Below are 10824 nucleotides of genomic sequence, written 5' to 3'. Positions count from 1 at the left end.
GTTGCTGCTCAAACTTTGCGTGGCCGCTTTATCTGACCCGAGGAACTTTCTACGTGATTTCCAGTGAATTTTGTTCCGGGACCCCGGAATCCCGAAAAACCATGTATTATAGACTTCAATTTCAGCCGTTCGGAAGGTCGTGCGGACCACATTACTTTTTCTCCCCGTTTTTCAATCACGCGTCCGAGCTCATTTCAGGAATCAACTCGTTCGATTTCAGGAATCAACCTGTTCGATTTCACCTCAAATAACGAGCTTTAACACATTTTTCACGATAATCCGAGTTTCGGCGAATCTTTGGTTTGTGACACACCGCACCCCCAAATTTCTTCCGTTGGTGCTCAAACTTTGCGTGGCCGCTTTATCTGACCCGAGGAACTTTCTACGTGATTTCCAGTGAATTTTGTTCCGGGACCCCGGAATCCCGAAAAACCATGTATTATACACTTCAATTTCAGCCGTTCGGAAGGTCGTACCGTACCCTGTTTCTTTTTCTCCCTGTTTTTCAATCACGCGTCCGAGCTCATTTCAGGAATCAACCTGTTCGATTTCATGAATTAACCTGTTCGATTTCACCCTCAAATAACGAGCCTTAACACATTTTTCACGATAATCTGAGTTTCGGCGAATGCTAGTTTGTGGCACACCGGCACCACCAAATGTCTTCCGTAGGTGCTCAAACTATGCGTGGCCGCTTTATCTGACTCGAGAAACTTTCTATGTGATTTCCGGAGAATTTTGTTCAGGGACCCCGGAATCCCGAAAAACCGTGTATTATACACTTCAATTTCAGCCGTTCGGAAGGTCGTACCGGACCCTGTTACTTTTTCTCCCTGTTTTTCAATCACGCGTCCGAGCTCATTTCAGGAATCAACCTGTTCGATTTCAGGAATCAACCTGTTCGATTTCAGCCTCAAATAACGAGCTTTAACACATTTTTCACGATAATCCGAGTTTCGCGAATCTTTGGTTTGTGGCACACCGGCACCCCCAAATTTCTTCCGTTGCTGCTCAAACATTACGTGGCCGCTTTATCTGACCCGAGGAACTTTCTATGTGATTTCCGGAGAATTTTGTTCCGGGACCCCGGTATCCCGAAAAACCGTCTATTATATATACACATCAATTTCAGCCGTTCGGAAGGTCGTACCGTACCCTGTTTTTTTTCTCCCTGTTTTTCAATCACGCGTCCGAGCTCATTTCAGGAATCAACCTGTTCGATTTCAGCCTCAAATAACGAGCTTTAACACATTTTTCACGATAATCCGAGTTTCGGCGAATGCTGGTTTGTGGCACACCGGTACCCCCAAATTTCTTCCGTTGCTGCTCAAACATTGCGTGGCCGCGTTATCTGACCCGAGGAACTTTCTATGTGATTTCCGGAGAATTTTGTTCCGGGACCCCGGTATCCCGAAAAACCGTCTATTTCACATCAATTTCAGCCGTTCGTAAGGTCGTACGGGACCCTGTTTCTTTTTCTCCCTGTTTTTCAATCACGCGTCCGAGCTCATTTCAGGAATCAACCTGTTCGATTTCAGGAATCAACCTGTTCGATTTCAGCCTCAAATAACGAGCTTTAACACATTTTTCACGATAATCCGAGTTTCGGCGAATGCTGGTTTATGACACACCGGCACCCCCAAATTTCTTCCGTTGCTGCTCAAACTTTGCGTGGCCGCTTTATCTGACCCGAGAAACTTTCTACGTGATTTCCAGTGAATTTTGTTCCGGGACCCCGGAATCCCGAAAAACCATGTATTATACACTTCAATTTCAGCCGTTCGGAAGGTCGTACCGGACCCTGTTACTTTTTCTCCCTGTTTTTCAATCACGCGTCCGAGCTCATTTCAGGAATCAACCTGTTCGATTTCAGGAATCAACCTGTTCGATTTCAGCCTCAAATAACGGGCTTTAACACATTTTTCACGATAATCCGAGTTTCGGCGAATGCTGGTTTGTGGCACACCGGCACCCCCAAATTTCTTCCGTTGCTGCTCAAACATTACGTGCCCGCTTTATCTGACCTGAGGAACTTTCTATGTGATTTCCGGAGAATTTTGTTCCGGGACCCCGGTATCCCGAAAAACCGTCTATTATATATACACATCAATTTCAGCCGTTCGGAAGGTCGTACCGTACCCTGTTTCTTTTTCTCCCTGTTTTTCAATCACGCGTCCGAGATTATTTTCGTAATCAACCTGTTCGAATTCAGGAATCAACCTGTTTGATTTCAGCCTCAAATAACGAGCTTTAACACATTTTTCACGATAATCCGAGTTTCGGCGAATGCTGGTTTGTGGCACACCGGCACCTCCAAATGTCTTCCGTTGGTGCTCAAACTTTGCGTGGCCGCTTTATCTGACCTGAGAAACTTTCTATGTCATTTCCGGAGAATTATGTTCCAGGACCCCGGAATCCCGAAAAATCGTGTATTTACACTTCAATTTGAGCCGTTCGGAAGGTCGTCTCGGACCCTGTTTCTTTTTCTTCCTTTTTTTCAATCACGCGTCCGAGTTCATTTCAGGAAACAACCTGTTCGATTTCAGCCTCAAATAACGAGCTTTAACACATTTTTCACGATAATCCGAGTTTCGGCGAATGCTCGCTTGTGGCACACCGGAACCCCCAAATGTGTTCCGTTGGTGCTCAAACTTTGCGTGGCCTCTTTATCTGACCCGAGGAACTTTCTACGTAATTTCCGGAGAATTTTTTTCCGGGACCCCCGTAATCCCGAAAAACCGTGTATTATACACTTCAATTTCAGCCGTTCGGAAAGTCGTACTGGACCCTGTTTCTTTTTCTCCCTGTTTTTCAATCACGCGTCCGAGCTCATTTCAGAAATTAACCTGTTCGATTTCAGGAATCAACCTGTTCGATTTCAGTCTCAAATAACGTGCTTTAACACATTTTTCCCGATAATCCGAGTTTAGGCGAATGCTGGTTTGTGGCACACCGGCACCCCCAAATGTGTTCCGTTTGTGCTCAAACTTTGCTTGGCCTCTTTATCTGACCCGAGGAACTTTCTACGGAATTTTGTTCCGGGACCCCGGAACCACGAAAAACCGTGTATTATACACTTCAATTTCAGCCGTTCGGAAGGTCGTACCGGTCCCTATTTCTTTTTCTCCTTGTTTTTCAATCACGCGTCCGAGTTCATTTCAGGAATCAACCTGTTCGATTTCAGCCTCAAATAACGAGCCTTAACACATTTTTCACGATAATCCGAGTTTCGGCGAAAGCTAGTTTGTGGCACAACGGCACCCCCAAATTTCTTCTGTTGCTGCTCAAACTTTGCGTGGCTGCTTTATCTGACCCGAGGAACTTTCTATGTGATTTTCGGAGAATTTTGTTCCGGGACCCCGGAATCCCGAAAAACCGTGTATTATACACTTCAATTTCAGCCGTTCGGAAGGTCATACCGGACTGTGTTTCTTTTTCTCCCTATTTTTCAATCACGCGTCCGATCTCATTTCAGGAATCAACCTGTTCGATTTCAGGAATCAACCTGTTCGATTTCAGCCTCAAATAACGAGCTTTAACACATTTTTCACGATAATCCGATTTCGGCGAATGCTTGTTTGTGGCACACCGGCACCCCCAAATTTCTTCCGTTGCTACTCAAACTTTGCGTGGCTGCTTTATCTGACCCGAGGAACTTTCTACGTGATTTCCGGAGAATTTTGTTCCAGACCCCTAATCCCGAAAAACCGTGTAATATACACTTCAATTTCAGCCGTTCGGAAGGTCGTACCGGACCCTGTTTCTTTTTATCCCTGTTTTTCAATCACGCGTCCGAGCTCATTTCAGGAATCAACCTGTTCAATTTGAGGAATCAACCTGTTCGATTTCAGCCTCAAATAACGAGCTTTAACACATTTTTCACGATAATCCGTGTTTCGGCGAATGCTGGTTTGTGGCACACCGGCACCCCCAAATGTCTTCCGTTGGTGCTCAAACTTTGCTTGGCCTCTTTATCTGACCCGAGGAACTTTCTACGGAATTTTGTTTCGAAACCCCGGAACCCCGAAGAACCGTGTATTATACACTTCAATTTCAGCCGTTCGGAAGGTCGTACCGGTCCCTGTTTCTTTTTCTCCTTGTTTTTCAATCACGCGTCCGAGTTCATTTCAGGAATCAACCTGTTCGATTTCACCCTCAAATAACGAGCTTTAACACATTTTTCACGATAATCCGAGTTTCGCGAATCTTTGGTTTGTGGCACACCGGCACCCCCAAATGTGTTCCGTTGGTGCTCAAACTTTGGTTGGCCTCTTTATCGACCCGAGGAACTTTCTACGTAATTTTCGAGAGAATTTGGTCCGGGACCCCTAATCCCGAAAAACGTGTATTATACACTTCAATTTCAGCCGTTCGGAAGGTCGTGCGGACCACATGTTTTTTTTCTCCTGTTTTTCAATCACACGTCCGAGCTCATTTCAGGAATCAACTTGTTCGATTTCAGAAATCAACCTGTTCGATTTCAGCCTCAAATAACGAGCTTTAACACATTTTTCACGATAATCCGAGTTTCGGCGAAAGCTAGTTTGTGGCACAACGGCACCCCCAAATTTCTTCTGTTGCTGCTCAAACTTTGCGTGGCTGCTTTATCTAACCCGAGGAACTTTCAATGTGATTTCCGGATAATTTTGTTCCGGGACCCCGGAATCCCGAAAAACCGTGTAATATACACTTCAATTTCAGCCGTTCGGAAGGTCGTACCGGACCCTGTTTGTTTTTATCCCTGTTTTTCAATCACGCGTCCGAGCTCATTTCAGGAATCAACCTGTTCAATTTCAGGAATCAACCTGTTCGATTTCAGCCTCAAATAACGAGCTTTAACACATTTTACACGATAATCCGTGTTTCGGCGAATGCTGGTTTGTGGCACACCGGCACCCCCAAATGTGTTCCGTTGGTGCTCAAACTTTGCTTGGCCTCTTTATCTGACCCGAGGAACTTTCTACGGAATTTTGTTCCGGGACTCCGGAACCCCGAAGAACCGTGTATTATACACTTCAATTTCAGCCGTTCGGAAGGTCGTACCGGTCCCTGTTTCTTTTTCTCCTTGTTTTTCAATCACGCGTCCGAGTTCATTTCAGGAATCAACCTGTTCGATTTCAGCCTCAAATAACGAGCTTTAACACATTTTTCACGATAATCCGAGTTTCGGCGAATGCTGGTTTGTGGCACACCGGCACCCCCAAATGTGTTCCGTTGGTGCTCAAACTTTGGTTGGCCTCTTTATCTGACCCGAGGAACTTTCTACGTAATTTTCGGAGAATTTTGTCCGGACCCCGAATCCCGAAAACCGAGTATTATACACTTCAATTTCAGCCGTTCGAAAGGTCGTAACGGACCCTGTTTCTTTTTCTCACTGTTTTTGAATCACGCGTCCGAGCTCATTTCAGGAATCAACCTGTTCGATTTCACCCACAAATAACGAGCTTTAACACATTTTTCACGATAATCCGAAATTCGGCGAATGCTGGTTTGTGGCACACCGGCAGCCCCAAATGTCTTCCGTTGGTACTCAAACTTTGCGTGGCCGCTTTATCTGACCCAAGGAACTATCTTTGTGATTTCCGAAAAATTTTGTTCCGGACCCCGGAATCCCAGAAAAACCGTGTATTATATACACTACAATTTCACCGTTCGGAAGGTCGTGCACGACCCTGTTTCTTTTTCTCCTGTTTTTCAATCACGCGTCTCGAGCTCATTTCAGAATCAACCCGTTCGATTTCTGGAATCAACCTGTTCGATTTCAGCCTCAAATAACGAGCTTTAACACATTTTTCACGATAATCCGATTTCGGCGAATGCTGGTTTGTGCGACACCGGCACCCCCAAATGTGTTCCGTTGGTGCTCAAACTTTGGTTGGCCTCTTTATCTGACCCGAGGAACTTTCTACGTAATTTTCGGAGAATTTTGTCCGGGACCCCGGAATCCCGAAAAACCGTGTATTATACACTTCAATTTCAGCCGTTCGGAAGGTCGTATCGGACCCTGTTTCTTTTTCTCACTGTTTTTGAATCACGCGACCGAGCTCATTTCAGGAATCAACCTGTTCGATTTCAGGAATCAACCTGTTCGATTTCACCCTCAAATAACGAGCTTTAACACATTTTTCACGATAATCCGAGTTTCGGCGAATGCTGGTTTGTGACACGCCGGCAACCACAAATGTCTTCCGTTGGTGCTCAAACTTTGCGTGGCCGCTTTATCTGACCCAAGGACTCTCTTTGGGATTTCCGGAGAATTTTGTTCCGGGAATCCCGAAAAATCGTGTATTATACACTTCAATTTCAAATGTAGTTCGGAAGGTCGTGCTGGACCACTGTTTCTTTTTCTCCCTGTTTTTCAATCACTCGTCCGAGCTCGTTTCAGGAATCAACTTGTTCGATTTCAGGAATCAACCTGTTCGATTTCAGCCTCAAATAACGAGCTTTAACACATTTTTCACGATAATCCGAGTTTCGGCGAAAGCTAGTTGGTGGCACAACGGCACCCCCAAATTTCTTCTGTTGCTGCTCAAACTTTGCGTGGCTGCTTTATCTGACCCGAGGAACTTTCTATGTGATTTCCGAAGAATTTTGTTCCGGGACCCCGGAATCCCGAAAAACCGTGTATTATACACTTCAATTTCAGTAGTTCGGAAGGTCATACCGGACTCTGTTTCTTTTTCTCCCTATTTTTCAATCACGCGTCCGATCTCATTTCAGAATCAACCATTCGATTTAAGGAATTAACTGTTCGATTTCAGCCTCAAATAACGAGCTTTAACACATTTTTCACGATAATCCGATTTCGGCGAATGCTTGTTTGTGGCACACCGGCACCCCCAAATTTCTTCCGTTGCTACTCAAACTTTGCGTGGCTGCTTTATCTGACCCGAGGAACTTTCTACGTGATTTCCGGAGAATTTTGTTCCGGGACCCCGAATCCCGAAAAACCGTGTATTATACACTTCAATTTCAGTCGTTCGGAAGGTCGTAACGGACCCTGTTTCTTTTTATCCCTGTTTTTCAATCACGCGTCCGAGCTCATTTCAGAATCAACATGTTCAATTTCAGAATCAACCTGTTCGATTTCAGAAATCAAATAACGAGCTTTAACACATTTTTCACGATAATCCGTGTTTCGGCGAATCTTTGGTTTGTGGCACACCGCACACCCCAAATGTGTTCCGTTGGTGCTCAAACTTTGCTTGGCCTCTTTATCCGACCCGAGGAACTTTCTACGGAATTTTGTTCGGGACCCCGGAACCCCAAGAACCGTGTATTATACACTTCAATTTCAAATAGTTCGGAAGGTCGTGCGGTCCTCGTTTCTTTTTCTCCCTGTTTTTCAATCACGCGTCCGAGCTCATTTCGGAATCAACCTGTTCGATTTCAGCCTCAAATAACGAGCTTTAACACATTTTTCACGATAATCCGAGTTTCGGCGAATCTTTGGTTTGGGCACACCGCACCCCCAAATGTGTTCCGTTGGTGCTCAAACTTTGGTTGGCCTCTTTATCTGACCCGAGGAACTTTCTACGTAATTTTCGGAGAATTTTGTCCGGGACCCCGGAATCCCGAAAAACCGTGTATTATACACTTCAATTTCAGCCGTTCGGAAGGTCGTACCGGACCCTGTTTCTTTTTTTTCACTGTTTTTGAATCACGCGTCCGAGCTCATTTCAGGAATCAACCTGTTCGATTTCACCCACAAATAAAGAGCTTTAACACATTTTTCACGATAATCCGAGTTTCGGCGAATGCTTGTTTGTGGCACACCGGCACCCCCAAATGTCTTCCGTTGGTGCTCAAACTTTGCGTGGCCGCTTTATCTGACCCAAGGAACTATCTTTGTGATTTCCGGAAAATTTTTTTCCGGGACCCCGGAATCCCGAAAAACCGTGTATTATATAAACTACAATTTCAGCCGTTCGGAAGGTCGTGCCGGACCCTGTTTCTTTTTCTCCCTGTTTTTCAATCACGCGTCCGAGCTCATTTCAGGAATCAACCTGTTCGATTTCTGGAATCAACCTGTTCGATTTCAGCCTCAAATAACGAGCTTTAACACATTTTTCACGATAATCCGATTTCGGCGAATGCTGGTTTGTGGCACACCGGCACCCCCAAATGTGTTCCGTTGGTGCTCAAACTTTGGTTGGCCTGTTTATCTGACCCGAGGAACTTTCTACGTAATTTTCAGAGAATTTTGTCCGGGACCCCGGAATCCCGAAAAACCGTGTATTATACACTTCAATTTCAGCAGTTCGGAAGGTCGTATCGGACCCTGTTTCTTTTTCTCACTGTTTTTGAATCACGCGACCGAGCTCATTTCAGGAATCAACCTGTTCGATTTCAGGAATCAACCTGTTCGATTTCACCCTCAAATAACGAGCTTTAACACATTTTTCACGATAATCCGAGTTTCGGCGAATGCTGGTTTGTGACACGCCGGCAACCACAAATGTCTTCCGTTGGTGCTCAAACTTTGCGTGACCGCTTTATCTGACCCAAGGACTCTCTTTGGGATTTCCGGAAAATTTTGTTCCGGGACCCGGAATCCCGAAAAATCGTGTATTATACACTTCAATTTCAGCCGTTCGGAAGGTCGTACCGGACCCTGTTTCTTTTTCTCCCTGTTTTTCAATCACTCGTCCGAGCTCATTTCAGGAATCAACTTGTTCGATTTCAGGAATCAACCTGTTCGATTTCAGCCTCAAATAACGAGCTTTAACACATTTTTCACGATAATCCGAGTTTCGGCGAAAGCTAGTTGGTGGCACAACGGCACCCCCAAATTTCTTCTGTTGCTGCTCAAACTTTGCGTGGCTGCTTTATCTGACCCGAGGAACTTTCTATGTGATTTCCGAAGAATTTTGTTCCGGGACCCCGGAATCCCGAAAAACCGTGTATTATACACTTCAATTTCAGCCGTTCGGAAGGTCATACCGGACTCTGTTTCTTTTTCTCCCTATTTTTCAATCACGCGTCCGATCTCATTTCAGGAATCAACCTGTTCGATTTAAGGAATTAACCTGTTCGATTTCAGCCTCAAATAACGAGCTTTAACACATTTTTCACGATAATCCGAGTTTCGTGAATGCTTGTTTGTGGCACACCGGCACCCCCAAATTTCTTCCGTTGCTACTCAAACTTTGCGTGGCTGCTTTATCTGACCCGAGGAACTTTCTACGTGATTTCCGGAGAATTTTGTTCCAGGACCCCGGAATCCCGAAAAACCGTGTAATATACACTTCAATTTTAGCCGTTCGGAAGGTCGTAATGCGGACCACTGTTTTTATTTCTCCCTGTTTTTCAATCACGCGTCCGAGCTCATTTCAGGAATCAACCTGTTCAATTTCAGGTATCAACCTGTTCGATTTCAGCCTCAAATAACGAGCTTTAACACATTTTTCACGATAATCCGTGTTTCGGCGAATGCTGGTTTGTGGCACACCGGCACCCCCAAATGTGTTCCGTTGGTGCTCAAACTTTGCTTGGCCTCTTTATCGACCCGAGGAACTTTCTACGGAATTTTGTTCGGGACCCCGGAACCCGAAGAACCGTGTATTATACACTTCAATTTCAGTTCGGAAGGTCGTGACGGTCCCCTGTTTCTTTTTCTCCTTGTTTTTCAATCACGCGTCCGAGTTCATTTCAGGAATCAACCTGTTCGATTTCAGCCTCAAATAACGAGCTTTAACACATTTTTCACGATAATCCGAGTTTCGGCGAATGCTGGTTTGTGGCACACCGGCACCCTCAAATGTGTTCCGTTGGTGCTCAAACTTTGATTGGCCTCTTTATCTGACCCGAGGAACTTTCTACGTAATTTTCGGAGAATTTTGTCCGGGACCCCGGAATCCCGAAAAACCGTGTATTATACACTTCAATTTCAGCCGTTCGGAAGGTCGTACCGGACCCTGTTTCTTTTTTTCACTGTTTTTGAATCACGCGTCCGAGCTCATTTCAGGAATCAACCTGTTCGATTTCACCCACAAATAACGAGCTTTAACACATTTTTCACGATAATCCGAGTTTCGGCGAATGCTTGTTTGTGGCACACCGGCACCCCCAAATGTCTTCCGTTGGTGCTCAAACTTTGCGTGGCCGCTTTATCTGACCCAAGGAACTATCTTTGTGATTTCCGGAAAATTTTTTTCCGGGACCCCGGAATCTCGAAAAACCGTGTATTATATAAACTACAATTTCAGCCGTTCGGAAGGTCGTACCGGACCCTGTTTCTTTTTCTCCCTGTTTATCAATCACGCGTCCGAGCTCATTTCAGGAATCAACCTGTTCGATTTCTGGAATCAACCTGTTCGATTTCAGACTCAAATAACGAGCTTTAACACATTTTTCACGATAATCCGAGTTTCGGCGAAAGCTAGTTTGTGGCACAACGGCACCCCCAAATTTCTTCTGTTGCTGCTCAAACTTTGCGTGGCTGCTTTATCTGACCCGAGGAACTTTCTATGTGATTTCCGGAGAATTTTGTTCCGGGACCCCGGAATCCCGAAAAACCGTGTATTATACACTTCAATTTCAGCCGTTCGGAAGGTCATACCGGACTCTGTTTCTTTTTCTCCCTATTTTTCAATCACGCGTCCGATCTCATTTCAGGAATCAACCTGTTCGATTTAAGGAATTAACCTGTTCGATTTCAGCCTCAAATAACGAGCTTTAACACATTTTTCACGATAATCCGATTTCGGCGAATGCTTGTTTGTGGCACACCGGCACCCCCAAATTTCTTCCGTTGCTACTCAAACTTTGCGTGGCTGCTTTATCTGACCCGAGGAACTTTCTACGTGATTTCCGGAGAATTTT

Source organism: Silene latifolia, unplaced genomic scaffold (assembly GCF_048544455.1).
Source record: "Silene latifolia isolate original U9 population unplaced genomic scaffold, ASM4854445v1 scaffold_204, whole genome shotgun sequence".
In the NCBI taxonomy this organism is placed as follows: domain Eukaryota; kingdom Viridiplantae; phylum Streptophyta; class Magnoliopsida; order Caryophyllales; family Caryophyllaceae; genus Silene; species Silene latifolia.
This window is presented reverse-complemented; position numbering follows the sequence as displayed.